Genomic DNA, 25,677 nt, shown 5'->3' with positions numbered 1-25,677 from the left:
ATATGTGATTGTTCTTTCTGTAAGTGAATCTTGTTGAAATTTTGTTTCTTAAACCAAAATTAAATACTGTACATGTTTGCTAAAATAGGCCCTCTTCTACGTATTCTGCAGAAATTAATCTCAGACAAATTTGCATATTCAAATTATTTTATGGGCTAACTCACACGTATAAGGAAAGGAAGATAGTTAAGATCCTTTATTTCAATAGGTTTTAAAGTGTTGATTATGAAAATTTTGATTTTCAATCTTTCCTAAGACTGTTTAGAGCTGCATCTCCTGTCCTAAAGATGTCAACTCGCACTTAGAGATTCTAGAAAGCCCAGTAGCAAGATAGACTCCTTCACCTTCTCCTCTACCATTCTCACTTCCAGAAAACCAGCCTCTCCTAAGTCTTGAAGAGTAGACAAATCCAATATGTTAAAAAACAATCTTTTAAAATACATACTCTGTAAAACACAGCTGACTTTGTAAGCTATTAACATTTTTAATATTATTTCCTTAATTTCAATATCACTTCTCAGCCCATTTTCTACTTCAGAATGTTTATGTCTGTGTAAATAAGACAAAACTGCATGAACTCTTAACTGGCTGCAGGAAATGGCAGACAGTTTATGGAAAGATCAGATAACAGAAAGAATGGCCTAGGAGTTGGAGGGAACCAAGTTAAGCGTCTGCAGGTTAGCGAAGTCAGGAACCTAATTAATCAGTGTGACAAGAAATGCAGAGCCGGTTGTTGAGTCAATGGCTGAACTAGAAAGTTACGGAAACGCTCACAGAAGACATGTCCTGAGTCCTGCTCTTAACTGTAACTAATTTTGGATTAGCAAAATTTATGTGCTGAATGAATGCTTTATTTTTTTTTTTCCAACTCGACATGCCCGCCTAGACTTCAAACTTTATTAGCAGTGAAGAGAAAATCAGCTGGGTTACATAAAACATTTTCAGGCAGATTAACAAATTACTTACCCCTTGTTCAACGTCTGTCCTGACCGAAGGGCTAAGAAAGTTAGAATCAGGCCTCGTGTGGAGAAAGCAAGGCCACCCCCTCCTCTATTTTGTGCAGATTTTCCACTCCTAGTCAAATGGTGGTGCTAGTTCTTTAGTTTTGAGTTGCTGCATTTCCTAATTTCATGGTCATAACAGCCTCCTGTCTCCTGCCTCAGAACGGATTTCACCAAAACTGAAAATGCAGTCTCCATGCTCAGAAGCTCCTTAACGGGTTCGGAAGGTTAGTCTTCCTTTCTCTTGCCCATTCTGAACCATAAGAAAACAGTCTTTGAGTGACATTCTTCTCCTCAAGTAGGTACTCCTATTTCTTTTTCTCAACGTAAGTTTTTCCTTTTTGCTCTATGTGCTACTATTTACCAGCATGATGTAACTTCAGAGCTTCCCTCTCATGTTAAAAGATGTTCATTTTTCTCTTAATGCTCCAGGGATATTTTGCAAAGTTGCTGGCAAGCACTTATGGCGACGTTAAAATGTTGAATCTAAACTTGGTGCAAAGTGGAAACTCACTTTTGGAATAATATTCAGCTGAGTCAGAGGGCAACACAACCACCCTTTTCTCGGCACAGCACTGACAGGCTGTCTGCCTGCCTCAGATAACGTATGCTTGTTGGATCCAGCCCTCGCTAGGAGGTACTGTATTGTCGAAATGTGTTGGAATGTTAGAAGTTATTAATTGGACGGTTCACAGGCTAGTATGAACGTACTACCTGTTTGCTTAATCTTTGGTGGCGTAACTTATGTTGAGTTTGAACGAGGTAGTCTGAACAAGCCAGTATTTGTTTCCCGAAGGCAGTCCGGTTTTCTGAAAAGCTATGCAGTCTAGTAATACAAAAGTGAGACAGACGGTCTTTAAATTGCCCTGTGATTTTAGTTAGACAAGTTCTTTTTGAGTCCTGCGGCCTCAGTTTGCTCTCATGTGAAAAAAAACTAGCGGTCAGTTTTCTGCAGCCGGACGGTGTGTACGTTAGTGCCCACCTCCCCCCCCCCCCCATATGTGGCACTGTGCTACTTGAATAATGATGTGGCAGTCACAAAAGACAGGGCAGGATACTTTCACTTTGGTTAGAGGAATGCCACACGTTTCAGGAAATGTGTGTTGAGTTGTAAGTTTCATGCTCTGTCAAGAGGGTAACCAGCTTTTGTTCTCTCGGACATGCTCGTCGAAGCCAATGTGACTTTTTTTTTTTTTTTAATCAGGGTTGGGCTTTATCAGGACTTGGGATCATCCCACTGATTCCTGTCCAAATTTCTGTTGGCTCTATGGGCCAGATCTAATAGGCTTGCAGAGCAACTCCTCACACACGAGGTTGCTGGGGGAGTCATCTGGTTTTGAATGTGATATATATAAATGTTATATATGATATATGTTAATGTTGAGAGTGAAATTATGACTATGAGATAGACGTGTTTGCATTTGATCTTAAAAAGCTCTGAGAGCCAAAAGAAATGAAATTGGATGGGAACTTCTGAGACCAAGGGTTCAGAGCCCATTTCTGCTCTATATAATTCCTTCCTAATTTCTCAAAAGCAAATGTTTGCTCCCATTTTGTGACTAGCTTATGAAGACTGCCCGCTAGGCTTTGACATGTGTGGCTATAATTTTGATTATAAATAGAAGGGTCATATTTACCACCAGGGTATTTTTCTTAGACCCTTGCAAGTATTTGTTTTGTTTTATTGCTCTTGACACTCAAGGAAAGGGATAAATCTCATGCGTCTTGAACTTGCTGCAAGAATAGTAAAAAAAAAAATGATCTTTCATTTAGATTAACTCTGACTTTTCATTCAGTTTAGGATTTAGAGCTGGCTACCTCCACCTGGCCCCCAACACTGGCTTTAAACCTCTATACAATATAAATATTCATACTGGGTATCTGCTAAACATTTTTGCATAGTTATCTGTGGGTTCTTGGAGTGTTTGTCTATATTTGTCCAGCCCGGTTGGTCAGAGCAACCTCTCGGGCTGAGGGCCGGGTGGTTGGGCTTCAGTTTGCTTTGAACAGTGAACAGTTCTGTTCCATGGTAGCAGATTGGCTACAAAGAAAAGTAGCCAAGAATGAGAGTGACCAGCTCTGAGTAGACCAGCCACATCGTGAAACAGTCATAGCATATGTTTTATTGATGTCGGTTGAGATGTGGTCCTGCCCACCCAACCTCATCAGGGCTGTTCTCCGTAATTAATCCCCTGTGAAGCTCCCTACAGCAGGTGTAATAAAGTGCTGTTTTTAAAGGCAGGTCCTTTACATGTGGCTTTTGGTGATGGTGATGATGATGACGGTGAGTTTGCCTTCTGGGCGGCATCTCAGTAGACTTCCTCTGGATCATTCCCACTGGACAACAGCAAAATCTTGCACATCAATGACTTTTATGGCTCTTTCTAAGAAGCATAATTTTTCTCTCTGAAAGCATGTGACTCTTTGAGGATGAAGAGGCTTGCACTGGCTATTCATCCATAAAAATATTTTGCTAGAAAGCTTATACTTCTGCTTAGGTCTTCCATAGCAGTAACTCTTTGGTGAGGATGCAGACATTAATTCAATTCAAATCTCCAGGAGATGTCAGAGTCCAAGCCATAGTGTGCTCTGCCCGCTGCCCCCGCCCCCAACCTATAGGGTTCATTCCTGGTCTCAAATGCCTCACCTGTGAAGTCAGGAAAATAAGGGTAGCTACTGGATATAATTGTATGGAATAAGTGAGGTGAAGCCACTCAGTAAACCGCTTGTATTTTTCAGGTGTTAGAAACTCAATATGACAAAGTCATTTAAAAAATTATTCATTTATCTGAGAGAGAGAGAGAATGAGAGAGAGCATGAGAGTGCACATGCAGGAGGTGGGGGAGGGGCCGAGGGAGAGGGAGAGAAGCAGACTCCCCGCGGAGCACAGAGCCTGACAAGGGTCTCCACCTCACAACCCTGGGATCAGGACCTGAGCTGAAATCAAGAGTGGGAAGCCTAACTGACTGAGCCACCCTGGTGCCCCGACAAAGTCATTTTTATTGCAAGCATAGTACCCTGCCTGGTAATAAGTGTTGGTGGAATGAATGACCAAACTCATGGTCAGCACCATAGCTGCTAGGAATTTGTGTCCATCTGGTTGTAACTGGGAACTTGATCTGAAAAAAAAAAGGGGCAATAAATCCAGCCAGCTGGGTGTACCACCTGTAGAAATGCCACTGCTTTCGTGATGAGCACAAGGTATTGGAAGAGAAGCGCAGACACTTCCAACATCCCTCCCTCCATTCTTCCTTCCTTGCCTTTGTGTCTGTAAGGATGGCCACATCCCTCTGTGAGAAGAGGAGCAACGAAATGGGTAAATTCTTGCTGAGATAAGTATGTAAAAACTTGTTACAAATGCTTCACATTTGTTTTGATATCAAAAGAAGCATTTTTCTTGCTTGTTGGACTAGGCCTGAGTCTGTTCACATGTAGAGTTGTATGCTAACTCTTGTTTTGTTTTTTTAAAGATTTTATTTATTTACTTGAGAGAGAAAGAGAGAAAGCATGAGCAGCGGGAGAGGCAGAAATAGAGAATCTCAAGCACACTCTGTGCTGAGCATGGGGCCCCACTCGGGCCTGATGCAGGGCTCAACGCAGGACTCGATCCCATGACTCATGAGGTCATGACCTGAGCCAAAACCAAGAGTTGGACACTCAACCCACTGAGCTACCCAGGTGCCCCATGTATGCTAACTTCTAATTCAATGTAATGCCCAAGACTTGGGTTGGTCTCTTGCTCAGCAGCTCCGTAACAACTAACTTAGTGCCCATGGGGTTGTAATAATAGCAATTATATTAGCACCTGAGGTTTAGGGAGCTCTTAACTTTGTGTAATATTTTTTATAGGGATTATCGCATTTAATCCTTACAACAATGCCAGATGATAAACAATATTATGATTCCAAGTTTATAAACGAGGAAATGCAGGCTTTGCCAAGTTAGGTATTGTGTCCAACGTTAGACAGCTTTATAAGTGACAGTCCTAAGACTTGAAGATAAGCTTTTGAAAAACCCATGCTCTCAGCCATTACTTGATACAATGTTATTTTCTAGAGTTTTTGGTCCATGGGGCCCTTGCCTTGGAGAAGCGAGGTGAGCATCTGGGGCTGGCAAGAGATAATAGTACGCCTCCTCCATGCTGCAGTATCTTCGTCTGTAAAAGGAGAATAATGAATCTGACTTATGGAAGTTTTATGGCTATCGATGAGGTTTGATTAAGTAATGCTTTGTAAAAAGTTCAGTTTTGTAAAATATGTTTTTAAATGGAACATATAAATTCTTAGTTACATGTAAAATCTTGTCACTAAGTGAATGAGAGTAGCTCTGGTGGGGTGCTATGAAATGCTATGAGAGACAGGTCACATATGTCCTACGGAACTGAGGGTGTGCACAGCGGTGGAAGTATGGATGGCCAAGCTGGTGAATATGGCAGGCAGGATGGGTGGGGTTTTGGAGGGGGGGTGACTTCAAGAGCCAGCACCTTACTTCTCTGAGTAATCCTCCTCTTGGGACTTCCCTGGAGTCTTCCCGGTGCTCTCTGACTTCTCTGAGTAGACAAGTGGCTGGAAGCTGTCCTAACCTTTCTATTCTAAAAGCCACAGGGATTTGTACTGGTCTGGAGCTCCATTTTCCTAACCCCAGCCTTCACGAGCTTAATCTGACTTCCCTCTCCTGTTTACCACTGTCTCTTACTCTCAGTTCTTTGGGGTTTCCCACTAAGAATGGATACAAATGAGGCACAGCCCCTTTCTTGCTGCCTGGAAGACAATACTCAGGCCCTTTGTGGGTTACTGCCGATCACAAGGGGGAAGAGACAGGCCATACCAAAATGACAATTCTGGGGAAGGCGAAAAGTGTAGCGTTCCTTCCCTTTGCTGGGATAGTATGTTACCACTGGGTCTTTGGCATCTCTTTTTCCTCAGATCTCATCAAACTGTTCTCTTATCACATGGCCAGCAGCTAGCTGACCCCTCTAAACCTACCTCTTCCCCTAGGATGGTTCAGAGGAAGCCCACAAAACCCTTTCACAAGTAGGCAATCTGCATTTCTGAGATGTTTCTTCCCTCTGAAGTCCCTAGAAATGATCTCATTGGAGTATTTCCTTTCAGAATTTTGATAAAGACACCAGGAAATCCAAAGAAAATTTGAGTTTATCTCACAGAAAACATTAGTCTTTTGTACTCTCATTTTTATTTACTATAGCTAATCATTTGTTAAGATTCATTTTCTTAAAACCATGTACAGAAAGGTATTTAATAAAGTTAATCACATTACATGTAATAATCTCTTTAAATATATTTCCCTTTAAAACTATGTGACAATACAGATATACATTTATTTTTGATCTGGATTTTTGAAAATCCTACTTGCGTCGAGTTTACACGAAAAGATATTTAGAGATTAGGGTTACTCAGAATCCAGTGTAGTTTAACGTGACACAGTCTGTAAAATTCTTTTCCTGTTTTATTTAAGGAAGAGTTAATATTTTAGTGCCCTGTTGCAGTTTACTAAGGTCTGTCCCAGAGTTTCTGCTCCTACACAAACCCAAAGTGCCTCAAGGGCAAACATGGGGTTTTTATTCAGACTTGCACTCCTGTGGCTCGGGAAGTGTTGGGATCTACCAGGGGCTTGGGACACAACTGTTGTGTGTAGTGAAGCCTGACAGGTTCTTTGACATTAACTATCAGTTACGGTCAGTAACACATAATACGACATAGGACTATTACATCGTAAGTGTAAGGTGCACTATAGACCATAATGTTCCAGAATGTAAGGCAGTAGAGTAGAACGTGCCGAGTGCTTTGAGAGTGATAAGCACCGAGGTGTGAAAGCACAAAGAAGGGAAATTATTTCTGGTTGAGGTGGGTGGGGGCGGGCAGTGACAGGGAGCAGGGGTGGTGAAGGATGGCTTCATATAGGAAGTCTCATGTAGACATCTGCCCAGGAGCTTACAGGATGGGTACTGTTTACGCAGAAAGATATAAGGAAAGGCAAGAGCATAAGCAAAGGCATGAGGAGAAGGTTTTGGGGAATCATTCAGCAGCTTGTAGGAACACAGGTGAGAAGTATGCCGGGAGGTGGTGTGAGGTGATCTAGGAATGGAGATGTAAATGCCACATCTTTGGACTTGGTAGTGCAGTTATTAAAGATTTTCGGGTAAGGCTGGAATGAGATACAAACTTAAGCTTAGGGAAATATTATGTAGGTAGATGTTTTCAGACAAAGAGTGCGTACATCAGTTTGGAGGTGATTGGAATACCTCAAGAGAGGAGTAATACAGTTTAAACAATCTTTTTGGATGTGTTTTCTGAAATCATGATTGCTTACGGTTGTAAGGAAGATTTTGTTCCAAAAGTGACTAGTGGAGAAAGAAGGTTGGGGGTTAAAATATATTACTCTGCCACCGATATGCTGAGTGACCTTAGTAAACAACTTGCAAGCTCAGTGCTCTGTTTTCCCAACTGTAAAATGGGCATGATAACTACCAAACTCCTATCAAAGATCCTATTGGTGATACAATGAAGGTTAAGTGATAGAACTTTGAAAAGTAACACACTTCATATATGTGTAAAATGCTATTAACTTGGAATACTTTTATAGCAAAATTATTTTATTTGGACAAGATATAGATTTAGAAGAAAATTGTTCATATTTCTATTAGACTTGATTAAAATTATTATAATTTGTTTCTAGGTATTATTTTGGTACTTTATATTGGGTACTGAACAAATCTTTTTTTTTAATGTATTTATTTGACAGAGAGAGACACAGTGAGAGAGAGAACAAAAGCAGGGGGAGTGGGGAGAGGGAGAAGCAGGCTTCCCGCTGAGCAGGGAGCCCGGTGTGGGGCTCGATCCCAGGACCCTGGGACCACGACCCGAGCTGAAGGCAGACACTTAAAGACTGAGCCACCCAGGCGCCCTGAACGATTCTTTTTTAAAAAGTTTATTGTGGTAAGAACTGTTAACATAGGATCTATCCTCTTAACTAATTTTAAGTGTACAATGCATTAGTGTTGACTCTAGGTCGAATGTTGTACAGCAGATCTCTAGAGCTTATTCATCTTACTTAACTGAAACTTTACATCTATTGTTTAATAACCCCCCTCCCCCCTACCCTTGGTAACCACCATGTCAGTCTTTGATTTTAGGCATTTGACTATTTTAGAAACTTTGTAGAAGTGGAATCATGCAATACTTGCTTTTGTGTGTCTGGCTTATTCCACTTAGCGTGATAGTCCTTAAGGTACATACGTGTTGCCTGCTGCAGAATGTCCTTTTTTAAGGCTACCTGGTATTCCATTGTGTGTATATACCACGTTTTCTTGATCAGCTCATCTGTTGGTAGACATTGAGGTTGTTTTCACATTAAACAGACTATTTTGAATGGGGTTGCAAGGAACATGGGAGTGCTAATAGCTCTTCCATATCCTGATTTTAGTTCTTTTGGATATATATCCAGAGGTGGGACTGCTGGATCATCTGGTAGTTCTATTTATTATTATTATTATTATTATCTTTTTTTTTTTTTTTTTAGAGAGAGAGAAAGAGATAGAGCCCGGGGGGGGGGGGCAGGGAGGGGCAGAGGGATAGGGAGAGAGAGAATCTTAAGCAGGCTCCATGCTCAGTGCGGAGCCCGACTCCGGGCTCCATCTCACAATCCTGAGATCATGACCTGAGCTGAAAACAAGAGTTGGTTGCTTAACTAACTGAGCCACCCAGGCACCTCCTAATAGTTCTATTTTTAATTTTTTGAAGAACCTCCATAGTGGTTACAGCATTTTGCATTCTCACAGTGTGCAAGGATTCAAATTTCTTCACATCCTCACCAATACTTGTCTTTTGTTTTTTTGGTGACAGCCATCCTGACAGATATGATGTGATATCCCACTGTGGTTTTGATTTGCATTTCTCTAATGATTAGTGATGATGAGCACTTTTTTATATACCAGATGGCCATTTGTATGCCTTCTTTGGAAAAATATTGAGTCCGTAGCACATTTTTAATCAGGTTATTAGTTTTTATGTTATTGAGTTGTAGAGTTCCTTATGTGTTTTGGACATTAACCCCTTATTACATAGATAGTATGCAAATATTTTCTCCCACCCTGTAGGTTATCTGGTTGTCTTTTCATTCTGTTGATTGTTTTTTCCTGTGCAGATGCTTTTCAGTTTAGTGTAGTCTTGCTTATGTTTTTAATTTTTATTTTTTGTTGTTGCTATTGCCTGTGCCTTTGCTCATATACATGAAATCATTGCCAAGTCCAATGTCATGAAGCTTGTCTTCTATTTTTTCTTCTAGGAATTTTATAGTTTCAGGTCTTACCTTTAAGTCTTTGATCCATTTGGAATTGTTTTTGGTGTGTGGTGTAAGATGACATCAAATTTTGCTCTTTTACATGGAGCCATCTAGTTTTCTCAACACCATTTGTTGAAGGGATTATTCTTTTCCCACTGTGTATTCTCGACACCACCGTTGAAGCTCAATTGACTGTATACGTGTGGACTTATTTAGGGCTCTCTACTCTGTTCCATTGTTCTATACGTCTGTCTAGGCCAATACCTTACTGTTTTGATTACTGTAGCTTCATAGTAAATTTTGAAATCAGGAAGTGTGATGCTACCAGCTTTGTTTGAACAGCCTTTCAATTCTGAGACCCCATTTCCTCACCAATTAAATGAAGGCATTGGATGTGGGGAGCTGTATGGTCCTCGTGCACAGACCATTTTATGATTCTATGTTTCTTGCTTTCAGCAATCTCCATTTAGAATGAGTTGAGATTCTATCATAAGAACAGTCAAACCCACAGGCATCTATGCTGAAAATAAAATAAAGACATGTCATCATTCCATTGATTTAGGACTTGAGTTGGAGAAGAAGACAGTGATGTCTCTTGTGGCTGCCTAAATTGCTTTCTGCTCATGGGAATGGGGGAGCTGAATCCAGTGCTTTGAGGCTAGAGGGAAGGGAGCAGATTGTGTTTTCTATTTTCCTCCTTTTTCTTTTCTTCTGGGGGGAATAAAAGGCAAGGACATCAATTAAAAAAAAAAAAGCAGACTCACTGGGGTGTGGGGTGGGGGGAAAGTCCAAGCACACTAGGTAATTTAATTTGTTACAATAAATCTCAAGTGATGATACTACACTTCTGAGAATGTTCCATGGTGGGCAATGCCTGGGCTTTGTATTTCAAGCCCAGAAATACAGGGAGAAGATGATATCATAATATTCAGCGTGAAGAACATTGTTCATACTGGTTTGTTATTTATACCTCCATGTCATGGAGGCTTCACAAACCAAGCAAAGAGGTACTTCAAATCTACTTTGTGAAGGAAAAGACTCATAGAAAAATGTTTTCTAGGAAAGGAAAAAGTAGAAAGCAAAGGTTTCCTGCTTATGGCATTCATGTTGCCTAAGCAATATTAATGTTGAATATTAATCATTCAGACCAATTCACAAATTATTCACATTCAGACTACGCAGGGCCCTTGCTTTACTTTCTTCACACCATCTGGATTCTATCCATTTTACTCCTCCCTCAGCACTTGGAATAGAAACGAGATTTAAATGTGCCAATTTTCTACTTGTTAGCAACCGTGGTAATATGTTCAGTGAGAAAGGGATTTATATTGTTAAATAGAAGGAGATTTTTGGATTGTTTAAGGCTTTAATTTGTTGATGGGATTCTTAGAATCCACTACCATCGATATTTGAGGATTGAGTACATTAGACAAGTTTGTAGACTTACAAAAGTGGAGCTAATGAGGGCTGCACTTGATTTTCTTATCCAACCCTTTAGTTCTAAATTTATTGCCAATTTTATTTATCAGACTTATTCTCAGGGGAGTAGTATTTGCTGTGGCCACAGGGAAACATCTGTGAGCTTAAACCTTAAAGGCAGTTAGCCAGTTAGAACATTTGGCATCTGAGGCTTACATTGCAGAAGAGAAAAATTAATCAAGGCAATCCGTAAAAATATTGAGAAGGCAACTAAGAAAAAATATTCTCTACTCAACTGAAGTATTGAGTTCATGTGAATTAAGAAATGTCAGAATACATAATGAATCAACTAGGAGTGTCATATTATGGCAAATTTGGAAGTTGATGTCAATCTCTACTGCCAGGATTTATGGTAGATTATATAATGGAATCCTGAGTTCTAAGAGATCAAAGGAAAATGCTGGCTCTTTCTTCATCCATTTTCTTAGGTCAAGCCTACCCAGCAAGAAGCCAAGTGGAGAGTTGAGCAATTATCTGAAGTGGGCAGTAGAGACAGCCAAAACCAGATAAAACACAACCAGAATGTCACCATGGAGGGAAAATGTGGACTGAAAATAGAAGGGATGGGGGTAGAATGTCAAACAATTTGGTCAGTGTCCACAGTTCAAATTCACTGGATAACAGCCAATTCCTTGCTTCATATAATTAGAACTGGGGTTGAAGAAATGAGTTCATTACCAAGGTTGTTGCATGTTTGTGCAAAATTTCTCTGTATCTGTGTTACTATCTATGGCATGTTTAATTCTGAGTATTTCCAGGAATTGCATTTCACTATTTTGGATTACTGGGTTGAGGTGGTTGAGGAAGCCCATATAATCTGTAGATTAACATGGAGAAAAATTGTCTTTTATAGATTAATTGAATATTATATTTAATTAGTCCTCCCCCCCAACTCCAAGCATATGCTTATGAATTTTCCATTGAAAACCCTGGTATTCACTTACTTTATCATTTCCTCATGAAGCAATTTCTGTATCCCCTTGATTTTAGTAGAACATATTAGCAAAGCATACAAGTCCCCTATTATAGGATTTGCATTATTTTTGGTTAAAAAAAAAAAAGCATACCAAAACCCTAGATCAGTGTGGTGCTTTTTTTCCTTTTATTTGATGTGGAAACCATAAGCTACTTACTCTGAGCAGATGTTTTCTAGCCCTAAAATATAGTTATCAGCCCATTGGTCCCTATAAATCTGCCCTTGTATACCTGCTAATCCTGAAGACTCCTTAATTCAATGTTAAGCTTTCCATTTGTTGTTTTTTAAATTGAGAAAAAAATTCATAAATTAGGTTCACTGCTGTTTCAAATTAAGAAAAAATAATTTTTCACTCTCATATCCTGTTCACTTGAAGCTGTTGTATAGCAGTTTTAAAAAAAGATTTTATTTATTTATTTGATAGAGAAAGCACAAGCCTGGGAGGGGGGTGGAAGAGGGACAGAGAGAAGCAGACTCCCCGCTGAGCAGAGAGCCTGATGCAGGGCTGATCCCGGGACTCGGAGATCATGACCTGAGCGGAAGGCAGACGCTTAACTGACTGAGCCACCCAGGTGCCCCTGTTGTATAACATTTTAGAAACAAAAAATAACCCAGGGCCTCTTTTCAATAGCTCAGTTTGATGTTTGAAATCCACAGTGAAATCACCCATGAATATTCTCGAAGCATTCCAAGGGAATCTACTGGAATATTTTATAATAAAATAAAAATTTAAGAAGAATTTTTCTTGCAAGTAAGGATTAAGAAACCTGTTTTATAAGTAATAGGATAAAGGTATGTATTAACTGGCATTGCAAAATTCCTTACTTGTTCTGTGGAGTGACTGCTTTTCCCATCATGTTAGCAACGGCTGACTCAGTGGTAAACCCATACCACATAGCCGCAACAGGGGCAACTCTGCTGTTGAACACATATATGAGAAACTGTGGGCCAGGACCTTTTGCGCTAATGGCAAAATCAATCTACAGAAATGGAAGTAGACCTGAGTCGGACCTACGGACCTGAGTTGGTATAGCTGATGGTGGCATATGCATTCTCCACAAATGCTTGCTAATGGTGTTAATGGTGAACAGCTTCTGCCCTGCTTAGCTTTGTAAAAGAATACGATCAAGGAATTTGACCTGAACAGACAAGCAAAATATTGATTCTTCAGTGCCTGTTGATGAATGAGACTACTTTGATCCTTAACCAACTTGTTTCATTTAAGTGAGAATCAAACCAGCTTTAACCAAGGAAATCTTTAGAAACGAACTATACCATCATTTCGCTCCCTGTTCAAAACAAAATGAAGAAGAAAGCTAGAAAGACTTAAGCACAAAAACTTCTGCACATTGTCCAGGACTGTAATACCTAATCCTAGCACAGCTCTTTTCAAGAAAGGATGTAGATATTAATCTGAATTTTGAATCACCACTGAGGTATGTGTGAACATATTAGTTTCTTCTTTCTCTCTCCTGACTTCTTCCATGAATACATAAAACCTAATTTGGCCATTCAGCTTGGAAAATGATTTTTCATTTAATTTCTGTGATTATCAGGCATGTATTGCAGGGGCTTGGCAGGATACCTGCTACCTTATGAACACTCCATATGTGTTTCTTGAGTTGAAGTGAAGGGTACAGTCTATGAGCTATCACCAATTAAAAAATCCCCTGCATACACTGTGTGATCAAAGTTTCTTCACATGTTATCAGGGTGGTTAACAAATTTATCTACAATACTCAACAATTCACTCACCATAAAGAAAACCCAAACTTTTAAATTTTTTTAAAAGCTCTTTTGTTTAGTTCTTTTCCCCTCAGAGCTTTACCATAGCTGCTAGCAAGAGAAAACACTTCCCGATTTGAATTTCACAACCTCCTTCCCTTGCCAGTTGTATAGTGCTAACAAGAAACAAAATGTGTATATCTAATTTAACCCTAAAATAGGAGAACATCTTCAGAATATAGACTTTGTATATTCAGTTACCTACCCCAAAATAGAGACATGACTCTTATATTCTCAATCATCAAGAAACATTTCTATTGAATGTAATTATTCAGAGTGACAAGTGACGGTATCATTAAGGGAAAAAAAGCCTATTATGTGGACCAGTAACCATTTCACTTGTATTTGTGATCACCAAGTAATCACATCATTTTTTATTTAAATGTAAAAGAGAAAAATAACTTACTGACTTTCAAGTCCATTTCTCATTTCCTCCGCAGAGTATTTATTTCTAAACTAGGTAGCACACTTCTTAAAAAGACACATATATTTCAATGAAAGTACAGGTTGTCGTCATTGGCTAGACAACGAGAGAGGCTGTGTATTTATTTAGCCGTTTGCAAATCCAGTACCAGGCATGTGATATAAAAGGTTAAAATGCTCTCTTATTTGTAAATACCATGCTATCCTTCAAAATGGTCAAAAGCCCAGGAAATCTGAGTCAGTGGAGTAGTACCGAAAAATTTATGTAAACTGCCCGAATTGCAAGGGAGGGCTGAGACGTGGGACACAGGTCTGTCTGCCCGTCAGCTACCGGACGAAATCTGATTTCACTAGTGACCAAACTGACATTCAGGAAGATAACTTCCTCCTTGTAGACCTGGTCTGTTTTGATGAATTATTTCAGGAAACCCTCGGTTGGACCTCGTCTACACTGCCGTACAAGGAAATGAAGATTTCGAGGCAAAGACTTGATTTGGTGACTAACCAAAATGTTTAATAATGTCACCAGTTCCAGGCTTTTCCACTGTCCTCAAAAGTGCAGTGGGACTGGTCAGGCCAGTCTTCCAAGGACGGGGACGGACAACTGTTTCTGGGCACGTGGAACTGTCCCCCTCATCAGCAAGGGCACGGCTGCCTGCAGGCTCTTAGAAGCACCGCACAAACTCCTCTGGCTTAGGGATTTTAAACAGCACTCATTCTCTTCCTCAATTCACAGTCTGAGCACCTGTGAAAGAACTGTCACGTGAATCGCAGAACTGCGAACAGGGTGAAGTGCCGGGGCGTCCTACTTGCCAGGAGACCGTGCCTGTATGTAGCTATTTGGCAGCTCAGGGCAGATGGCTAGTTTGGAGAGCAAGGAGAAAGACAAGGAAGAAAAAGGGAGGAAGGAAAAGCTTTTAACGAATCCAAGTCCTCTCCCCAGCTGGGGCCGAAGAAAGTAGAACCAGTGCAGATCATTGGGAGTTAGGGTCCTATACATGGTTTTTGATATTCAGCTTCCTTTCTCAATTTTGTGTGTTTCTACACACTGGTCAGTCTCTGGGTGGTCTCGAGTTTCTCTTTGTACTTTGAGGTCCTGGATTCAAAGTTGGTTTTTCTGGGAAGGCCTAAGGTTGTGCTGTTGCTGGGACTTTGATAAAGGTCGGAAATGAAACCATGGGGATTCTAGATGCCATGGAACCTGGGGCTTCTTGTGCATCTATCTGAATAACTGTGTCACTTAGGCGATAGCAACCAGAGTCATACTCCCCCCTTTATATTGCTTTTCCATTTGTTAACAGCTCATAACGTCAGTGTTTCTGCCACTGAAATGTATTTGGCTCTATTGATATTAAATGTTGGTCTTGTGTAGAAAGAATCAAAGGGCTAAAGAATAAAATACATAAACTATATGTAATTGCTTTGCTAATTAAGTTTTATGTGGTGCCCACATGTAGACATTGATACATGCATGCATTCTTTCTTCCTCCCTCCCTTCCTCCCTCCCTCCCTCCCTCCTTCCCTCCCTCCCTTCCTTCCTTCCTTCCCTCCCTCCCTCCCTCCCTCCTTCCTTCCATCAACTCTCAAACTACAAAAATCAATTCTGCCAAGTCCTATTTCTTTTATGATTTACTTTGCTCATTCCTAGCATAGTCAGTTTAGTCAAGTAATTAACATAATGACAGTAATACTACCTCTATATTTATTGATCACATTTTCTGCTAGATATGGTGCTTTGCACTTTACAGAGAATAGCTTGTTTAGTCATTATGATACCTCTAGGAGTGGGTATCATTATACCCATTTACTAGGGAAGCAGACCAAGTCTTAGAGAAATCAAGTAATTTGCTGAAGATCATCCAGTTAGTAAATGATATAATAAGATTTGAACCTAAAATAGTAAACTCAAGATCTTGGCCACTGTAAATATTGATTTTCAGGTTATATTTGCAAGCAAAGGCTTAGATGCTGAAGGAAGTAGAGAAGCAGTATAAAGAGGAAAAGTCTCTTGCCTTAAGCTTATAATCCACTAAAATGAGGCTTAAATCTCCACTGTGAAATGATATTTTTGTCCCCCTTATGATTTCCTTTTTCCTGTCAGGAGCTCATCCACTCAAGTCAAAAACTCCGAGTCTAAGCCTTTACAGGGCATGGGCAGAGATTTTTCTATTTTTCCTTATCATATGAGTACATTTTCCTGCCTGCAAATGACATTTAATAGAGTTGCCTGATTATATCTGGATCAACTTTACTTAGTAAAAAGATAATAGGCAAGGATTCGCTAACCAGTGTCTTAATATGTTGAGTTCAATTCCCATTCTGACTTCTCTCCCACTAACGAAAATGTTTCTACCAGATTTGATCTCAAGCTAGAGAGGTGAAGGAGTTCTTTGATCAGTATACCATAGCCATACCAATTGGGTTTGTTTTGCTAATTAAGTTTGACATAGATTAATGGTAAACATTATTTTGAACACATATGAAGTAAAGATGGCAAGAGATGACTCAGATGTAAAAAGACTGGCAGGGGGAAGGATAATCCACAAAATTGGTAAATCACTCATAAATAATCAAGAACTGAATACAATGTAACAATATGTGTTCATTTCTACTAATAAATAAGCTATCATTATGCTCTCTTCACTCTCCATTTGGGTCAAATTATTTCTCTGCTCTATTTCCACTCCTACTGATACTTATTTGCTGTAATTTCTTCCAGTTTTGACTCTATCTTGTGGCTCTAATCTTGTCTCTAGGTAAATTGCAAGCCAGTAAATATGTTCCAGTACTGTTTATTGTAATTCTTGCCTTTATGCCAGGTGTCAAGAGAAGGGACTTCTTTTATTAATGTATCTGTCTGGATATGCGCTAATAGGAGCCCTAATACACTTTGATTATGGTTGGTTGAGTCTGACAGATTCGGTTTGGTTCATTCAATTTGTTTTGGCCTTTCTACATACTAACAATGCCACTCAGCTAATTATAGTAGTTTTCTACTCATCTTGTTGACCTGACACATAGTAGCAAATGGACCAGAATTTTCTATCCAGTTTGAAGCTATATGTATACAAGAACAATACATTCTCATAAGAAGTGAAAATCTTAGTCATCTGGAAGTTTGGGTTCCATGATGCCAAAGAGAATCGGACACCAGGAGCTAGAATCAACCGGGGACATGCATGCCCATGTTCATGTCTACATTGTCTTCCCGTTGCAACATGTAGCCATTGTTTTGGGCATGTGATTGTCCTTCCAGGTGTCAATAATATTTTGCTACTGGTTGAATATTGGAAAACTTTTCATAATAGTTTTGTGATTTTTACTCAGCTCAAGCATGCAGAACACATTTCTTCCACTTACTTTGCTAACAAGAGAGATCGGAGTGTGTTTTAAAGAAATCTGTTCTTGTTTCTGTTGGTCTTTCTTCAGTCCTACTGGAACAAGGTGTAGTGTGGGGAATCCTCGTTGTGTCAACCACAAAGCAAAAGACCTTCTAAGGGATGAGTGGGAAGGAAGGTGGGAGGAGAGAAGCATGCCTCAGGGTTCATGTTTATCTTGTTGGCTTGTCGGATCCTCTCAGGGAAGAAGTCCTGGGATAAGAACAAAGCTTATTGGTTGTCCTTGCTGTGCCATGAGGTTTCACCAGCTCCCTTCACTGCAGGTTTTTTCTGTCTTTCCACACCAGTGTCTTTGCTTTGTATTTCAGCTGAAGTCCTTTCTGCCCAGGGGGAGAACCAATACAGAAAATGGAGCAAGTGTTTTTAATTTTGAGACCTCAGACCAAACTATAGAAATCTGCTCTAACTGGAAATCTGAAGAAATAAAATATGAATGTTGTTCAGTAGAGGTAACGGAAAACACAGCTTTGCTGGTTTTCATAGGAAGGCTTTCTGGATAGCCTCATTGAGACCTGACTACCTGAGAGATTCATCCTCGAAACTTGAGGAGTCATAGTGTTCTGGGGTTTATATGATAATGAAGGGACAGTTTGTCAATCTAGGGGACTCTGTCATTCAACTTTTATCCGAGTGCTGTAGACACAGGTTTATGGGACGAGAGCCCTGGGACTGCTTTCTAATGTTGGAGGAGCGTTGGAGGAAGAGTGTGCTTCTGAGCAATTACAACTGACCCTTTTTCATTTTTAAGTGAATTCATTCCCTTTATTATAATAGCTTCCATTTTGAGATAGTTACTGTGTTTTTGCATAGTGTAAAATGCATAGTAATGTTAACAAATTTTGAAAAGAAAAGAATAAAGACCTAAATAGAAATCACCTATATACTAACCAGCCATGGATAATCAATAAATGTATTTTAGTGTATTTTCTTATAGTCATTTGCCTAATATGTATATATATTAAGTAAAATGAAAAAAATTCCCATGATATCATGTTAACAAAACTGAAAATATAACACAATTTCCATTTGCAAAATACATATATATACACATATATATATATACACACATATACAAAACGTATATTTTACAAATTGAAATTATGTTGTATCTTGGGTTTTCATTAATATTATATTGCATAGTATATATGTATAATATAGTATAAAATACACACATATATGTTTATACACATACACACAGGTATGTATTTTGCAAATGAAAATTATGAGTATCTTATAGAATTTATTTAACATTATAATTTATTTAATTACTTAGGTGTTTTAAGAAGCATTGGTGTCCACACCTCTGTTTACTGCCTTAAAAATAATTCCTGCAAGTAGAAATACCGTGTCAAAGGGCAAAGCCACTTTCAAGGTTTTTGAGGGAGGGTTGCCAGATCTTTTCTATTTCCTTTTAAAATATTTTTGTATTGCAAAAACTTTCTTTAAAGGTTCCAAGCAAAAATTATTGACAATCCCATCTTGAAATCACTATTTTATTTGGCTATGTCACCTCTGGTCCTTGTTCATGAACGTATTCTATTATTATTTCCATTAATACAATGGATAGAATTGTTTCTGCTTTTTCTTGTTCTTGGGTTAGGCATAGTTTCTATTACACTATGGTCTTTGTCTTTCTTCCTCCTCCTTCCTTTTTGCTTTGCCTGTACCCTTTTAGAGAAATCAATGAATCCAGTTTGCTGTGTGTCCTCTGCTCCTTTCTCTATGCTCATACACACTATACAGACACATACACTGATATCCAAGGGCATGGATCCTACTTATCTTAAAATGTACAATCAGGCTATATACACAGTATATTTGTGTGTGTGTGTGTGTATGTGTGTGTGTTACTCTATATCTTGGTTTTCTCACTTTGAAATATATCTTGGAGACTCTGAGAAAGTTAGATCTATTTTATTCTTTTCAATAGTTGTATGAGGTATGAATTTGCTAACATTTATTCAAGTATTCTGCTATCAATAGGCTTTCTGTTGTGAAAAATGTTTTCAACACATAAAAAAGTGCTCTCGCTACAAATATTTGTAGATACATATTCTTAGCTATTGGTGGTTTTATTTTTACAGTTTAGTTCCCAGAAATAGAATTGCTAGTTCAAAGGGTATGTGTATTTTAAATTTTAATGGGTTTTCCCATATTATTTTCTAAAAATATTATAGCAAATCACATTCCTACCAGCAATGTTTAAGAAAATTATTTTCCTTATATTTCCACTAGTGCTTTTATTTCTCCACCTTCTAATTTTTGCTAATCTGGTGAGTAAGCATTATTAATTTAACTTTAATGTTCTTGACTTCTAATGAGGTTGAGTGTTCATATTATCGCTATTCCTTTGGATTCTTATCTGTCAATTACCGATGTGTATCCTTGGCCCATTTCCCTCAATATAGGTGTTTTTCTTATTAATGTGCAAAAGCTCTTTGAATATTATAGATTTTTTTGGTCACATTAGTTGCTATATCTTTTCCCACCAATAATTTGTTCTTTGATTTTATTTTTATAATTTTCTGCCCTAAATTTTAAAAACAGTCTCATGATATCACATCTATCTCTCTTCCTTTACAGAATCTGGATTTCACATCTTAGTTTAAAAGGTCTTCCCACCTGTTTTCTTAAAATTTCCTCTAATTTAAATTCTAATTTCTATTTTTTCTCTTTTTAGGGTGTTAATATTTTTTCCATCTGGAGTTTGCTTCTATACAGAGGTAGAGGGTCCAATCGTATTTTCTTTTAAATGGAAAGCCAATTGTTTAAGCATAATATATTTAATAAACTGTCTTTTCTTTAGCGAATTATATTTCCATATATATTAGTATCTGTTCTTTCAATTCTTTTTCTCTAGTCCACTGGTCTATTTTTCTACTTGTAGGCCTGGACATATTGCTGTTGAGTATAATAGCTGTGGAGTATATTTTAATCTGTGGCAAGTTGATGTCTCCTACTCATTCTTCTTCTTTTTCATAGTTTTAGACTAGTTTTCAACATTTAGACTTCCATATGAAAATTAAAGAAATTCTATTAAAAACTAATCAAATAGGAGCAAAGCATACTGCGTTTATGATTGTGATTGACTTAAATGTATGTTCTCATTTTCAGTGGTTTGACAGTTTTGTGGTCTTTATCTTTGTTTAGACCTTGTGTTAGGTTCTTCCATGGGATTAATCTTTATGTTGGTCTTGTATCTTTCTTGTCATGTTTCCTTCTGTAGTCAAAATAATCCAGTACGAGGAATAACACGGGAAGGAAATATGTCAAACCATTAACATTAGTTGGCCCTGGTGGTAGGATTATGAATGAATTATTTTTGCTTCTTCCACTTTTCTATATTTTCCAACTTTTCCATATGGATCATGCCTTATTTTTATAATGGTAAGAGGTTAATAAAGTTTACTTTTTAAAAAAAGATTTTATTTATTTGAGAGAGAGAGAGAGTGCAAGCACAAGTGTGTGTGAGGGGGGAGCAGAGGGAGAGGGTGAAGCAGACTCCCTGCTGCTCAGGTAGCCCCATGCAGGGCTCTATCCCGGGACTGTGGGATCATGACCTGAGCCAAAGGCAGATGTTTAACTGACTGAGTCATCCAGGCGCCCCAGTAAAGCTTACTTTTAAATGGAATGGGGATAATAATATCATGGAGAGTTATATATACAAGAGTTTCAGATGGAATTCTGCTATTATCTCCCTGGATCAGTGATTCTTAAGGAGGAAAGGTGGTGGGACATAGGGAGAAGCTCTTGGTTTAGTGTTATGTATGCAATTAAAAAAAAACATTTTCTGTATTAGTCACCATTTTAACCTAGCACTTAGCTGGTATCTAGGAGCACTCTGAACAATTGATGAATGAATGAAGGTTATAAAACATTTTAACAAAATGTTGTAACATTTTGTATTTGGAAAACAAATAAAAAATCTGTTGTTTTCTTAACGTGAAATAAGAAAATGAAACTCAATAAGAATATCTCATTGGTTAGTGGGAATATACAAAAGATACATGTTCTCTTCTATGAGTCAGTAATAAGAAGTTGCATTGAGAAAGCCAATTCTCTCCCAAGGCTTCTATCTGGAGCATGAGATTCATCTATTTATACAAAGGATGAGAAATGCTGCATTGGATTTCAATGGGGAGTTACATCTTGTCATCTTAGTACCTAGCACAGAGACTAGCACTTAGTAAGTACTCACAGAGTATTGATAAACTAATTTTAAAAATTGCATTAGTTTTGGTGACCAAAGAATTGAGTATTATTAGGCTTCTCATTTTTGATACAGGTTAGATTTCTGCATTTCTACCTATTACCGAAATATTATACTAGTGAGAAAAATTATACAAGGTCTGGGAGAAAAAAATGCACAGCTGTCTTTGCCAAGTGGCTGAATGTGGGGGTGATGGAGTGGTTTTACTACCTAAATGACTGAAAAACAGGTTATGGTGCCCCAAGGAAGTCCTTGTTGCTTGCTGATAATTAGTAGTGTTTGCTTAAATCATGCTATTTTATTGGGCCTTAAAAATATCTTTCAGTTAGTTTCAACTCCAGCAGGAAAAACGAGGAGCTGAGGAGAGTGGAAAGCTGCCCACTGTTTTGCTGGAAGGTTTCAACTTCAGTCCGCCTATTTTCAGATGACTGCCTTTGAAGTTCTTGTTCTTCTCTTAATCATCTTACTATTTTACTCCACTCTTCTTTCTTATCTTAGCCCTTCTTTCCTTCCTCCCCATCTGTGGGGGGTCGCAGAAGCAGCCTGAATGGGTAAGAGGCAGGAAAAGGAGAAAAGAACCCATCTCCCTGGTTCTTCATCCCTTCCTCTGCCAACTCTCTTTCATCAAGCTCTGCCTTCATCCACAACCCTAGCTATAATCCAATTTTATAGTGTTGATGTATTCATCCTAAAGATATTGAGCTCTTACTATGTTGAGGTAGTGTTTTGGAGGCTCGGTTCCAGCAGTGAACAACACAAAGATAGCGCTTTCATGGAACTTGCATCTTGTGATGGAGGGGGACAGATAATAAACGGTAGGCCTAATGAGTAGGAATAGATGTCATAGGTGGAAGGCGCAAGAAAACAGTAGAGCAAGAAAAGGTGGAGGGGTTGTGTGGGTGTGGAGGAAGGTTGCAGTGGGGTGGTTAAGGTAAGCCCCCCTGAGAAGGGAGCTTTGAGCAAAGACATGAACAAGACGAGGAAGTGAGACACTGGATATTCGGGGAAGGAATTTTCAGGCAGAGGGAAGAGCCAGTGCTGTGCCTTGAGGTAGAAACATTCCTCCTAGGAGGCAATGTGCTTTGGAGCCCAGCAAGGGAGAGGTCAGGGGCGTCAGGGAAGGGGGAGGGCAGGTGAACTGCTTTTTAATGGGGGAGTTCAAAAGTTATGGCTTTGACTAAGTTTAAATTAAAACTTACTCAAGCATGTTTTCATAGGGTTTTTTAAAAAAGATTTTATTTATTTATTTGACAGAGAGAGACACAGCAAGAGAGGGAACACAAGCAGGGGGGAGTGGAAAAGGGAGAAGCAGGCTTCCTGCCGAGCAGGGAGCCTGATGCGGGGCTCGATCCCAGGACCCTGGGATCATGACCTGAGCCGAAGGCAGACGCTTAATGACTGAGCCACCCAGGTGCCCTTGTTTTCACACAGTTTATAAAAGTGACTTTCAGGTGAAAACTTGATTGGCAAGCCAAGTGCTATGTGGGTAACCTTCCCTCAGAGCTCTACTTAAATTTTGTTTTGTAAATTTTTCTTCCTTTTTAATTTACCAATAGAGAAATGAATTAGAAGAGAGCCCCCCAAAATCAAAGCAGATTTGTCCCAGAGCTACTGAGATACAAATACGCTGGAGTTGGAGACAAGAGCACGCTGGAGTGATCCATGCAATTCTAGAATGTGGAAAACGGATGGATGACTGGTAATCAGTTTAGCAGATCAGTTCAGGTGAAAGCTAGGCCTGTGTGTAGGGGCAGCCATTAAAAAGCAACTCCATTAAACTGTGGAGCCCAGAAGGGCTTGGCATTTGGAAGCAAAAATTACCTCCCAAAGCTAGGGTTGGCATGTAGCTGAAAACAGAAGAATTGGTCGAAAATCTTTAAAAGGAGCAATGAGTGCTACAGATGCCCTCCTGATTTCAGAATCTGTTACAGTTTAGTGGAAAGGGATAAACGTCTTCTTGAAAATAGAGAAATTAAGTAAAGGCTGTCATGTCAAATGGGAGGCCCCCCCCCAGCTCCTTCCACCTCAATACTGACTGCGAGGCTTATATCATCCAGGCAGGAGCTGGGGTGATCTCTGAGAAAACTAACCAACCAGTCCAAGAGAGAGGATCCTCAGAAACTGACAGTTAATTGTCTCCCATTGAGATCACTATGTCCCCACCTGATTACTCTGGAGATGCACACACAGAAATGTGATTGGACAATCAAGAATCACCAGATGACACTGGTAACACCAAAGATAGACTCCCCTCCCCACCAACACATACTTCAGTTCTTGGAGCAACTATATAGGGTGAAGAACATCTTGTAATCTTCCTTGAGCTACTATTTGCCAAAAAGAATGATTACAAGTGTTTGTGGCTAAATTCACTCCACCCCTCAGACAGATGTTTGTGAGGCAGAGAAAATCTGCTTGGTGTTAACAATGGTGTTTGTCCTGGGTTCATCCTGGTCTCTGTCCCTGCTTTTTCTCATTTCCAGATATAAATCCGGACTTATTACAGATTATAACACCTAGAACAAATTTATGAATCTGTTTTCAAAGTTCATCTTCTAGGAATCTCAGGCAACCTAGGAAATATGCTTTTGTTTAGTCATTTTAATAGCTAAGTTTCTGGATTTTAAGTATTTTATCCTATAGTGTCCACAAAATGAAATTAGGGAACACATTTGCTGTGATTCCATGCATTTTGCCCCATACTTCATATTCAGCGTGAAGGATTTAGAAAGATAAGATCTTTCATCTCATGTGTGATCCCATGGAGGGCTTTGCCATAGATTTCTTATAATTCTCCCACCTCTGGCCTTAGATCAAGGAATTGCAGACCCCTCTTCATGACAACTCATTAAATCCATATTTTTTTTCCCCTCAGGGTAATTGGTCTACCCTAAGTAGTTTTGTTGATTGGAGCTTCAGCTTTTTTGTTTGCTGAACAGCCATTCATGTGTCTTGAGGTCATGTGGGGGTGGAAGGCTTTTTTTTTTTTAAAGATTTTATTATTTATTTGAGAGAGAGAGAATGAGAGATAGAGAGCACGAGAGGGAAGAGGGTCAGGGGGAGAAGCAGACTCCCTGCTGAGCGGGGACCCCCCCCCCCCCGATGCGGGACTCGATCCCGGGACTTCAGGACCATGACCCGAGCCGAAGGCAGTCGCTTAACCAACTGAGCCACCCAGGCGCCCTGGGGGTGGAAGGTTTAATTGTGTCCCTCTAGTATTATAAAACTCTAAGAACACAGTATTTATTTAATAGAGTTTTGAGTTTTTTGTTTGCTTTTCCAGGAAACTTTGCAACTGTGTTCTTTGATTTGGGACTACAGAATTTCTGGTTAATGTCTCCAATTCTTAGTTTTCTGGGTAAATTCTTGGGAATTGGTAAGGCTCCCAAGATGATTGTTTGTCATACTATTCAAATTAATAGGGAAAAGGCCATATAAATCTTAGATTTCTAAGATATTGGACTATTGCATCTACTTGTGTTGGAACCAATGGGTTGTCTAGTTCTTATCCAGTAATTGTGGCCACATATTGTATATAAAACAAATCTCACTTGTACATGTGTATGAACATTTCCTATGTGGAAAGCACTCTGCAAGAAGGAAGCAAAGAAAAAAAGGTCTCAATATTTGTCTTCTTGGGGTGAAGACATTCTAGCTAGGGAGATGAGTTGTGAAAAGTTGAATAACAAATATTTACATAACAGATGCTATAAGAATTTGTAAATATTATTAAGAGTAGTTACATATCAAAAATTATTATAGAATTCAAGGCAAGAGAAATGAACTTGCATTTAAGAAGGAAGAACTTATTAAAGAGTGGAATTGTGTTTGAGGACTGGATTTGGGCAGAAGTAGAAGAAAAAGAGGGGTAAAAATGAAGAGGTGAAAAACCACAGGGCATATCTGATTGAGAGGAAGGAAATTAGGTGTACGGGGGAGGGGCATTGTCATTCAAAACCTCTGGACCAGTCAGGGTGCTTGGGTTGTAAGGAGCTTAAACCAGCTCTGGTTCACTTAGGCAGAAAAGGAATTTATGATATTGGGTCTTCTAATCCATGAATGTGATATAGCTTCCATTTATTTAAGCCTCATTTAATTTCTTTT

At 39.1% G+C, this 25,677-nt stretch overlaps 1 protein-coding gene across 1 annotated transcript in view; it reads left to right on the top strand.

Annotated features, from left to right (window-relative positions):
* The first annotated feature begins 973 nt into the window (after positions 1 to 973).
* ESR1 (estrogen receptor 1) overlaps positions 974 to 25,677 on the top strand; it is a 380,127-nt gene continuing 355,423 nt past the window's right edge. The window contains exon 1 of the mRNA XM_027603412.1: positions 974 to 1,228. The gene's annotated coding sequence lies outside the window, so the exon portion shown is untranslated. The remainder of the gene's footprint in view (positions 1,229 to 25,677) is intronic.

The sequence above is a fragment of the Zalophus californianus genome, chromosome 7 (assembly GCF_009762305.2).
Source record: "Zalophus californianus isolate mZalCal1 chromosome 7, mZalCal1.pri.v2, whole genome shotgun sequence".
NCBI classification, from domain to species: Eukaryota; Metazoa; Chordata; class Mammalia; order Carnivora; family Otariidae; genus Zalophus; species Zalophus californianus.
Note: the sequence above shows the minus strand (reverse complement) of the source record. Positions and strands in the feature narration are given on the sequence as shown.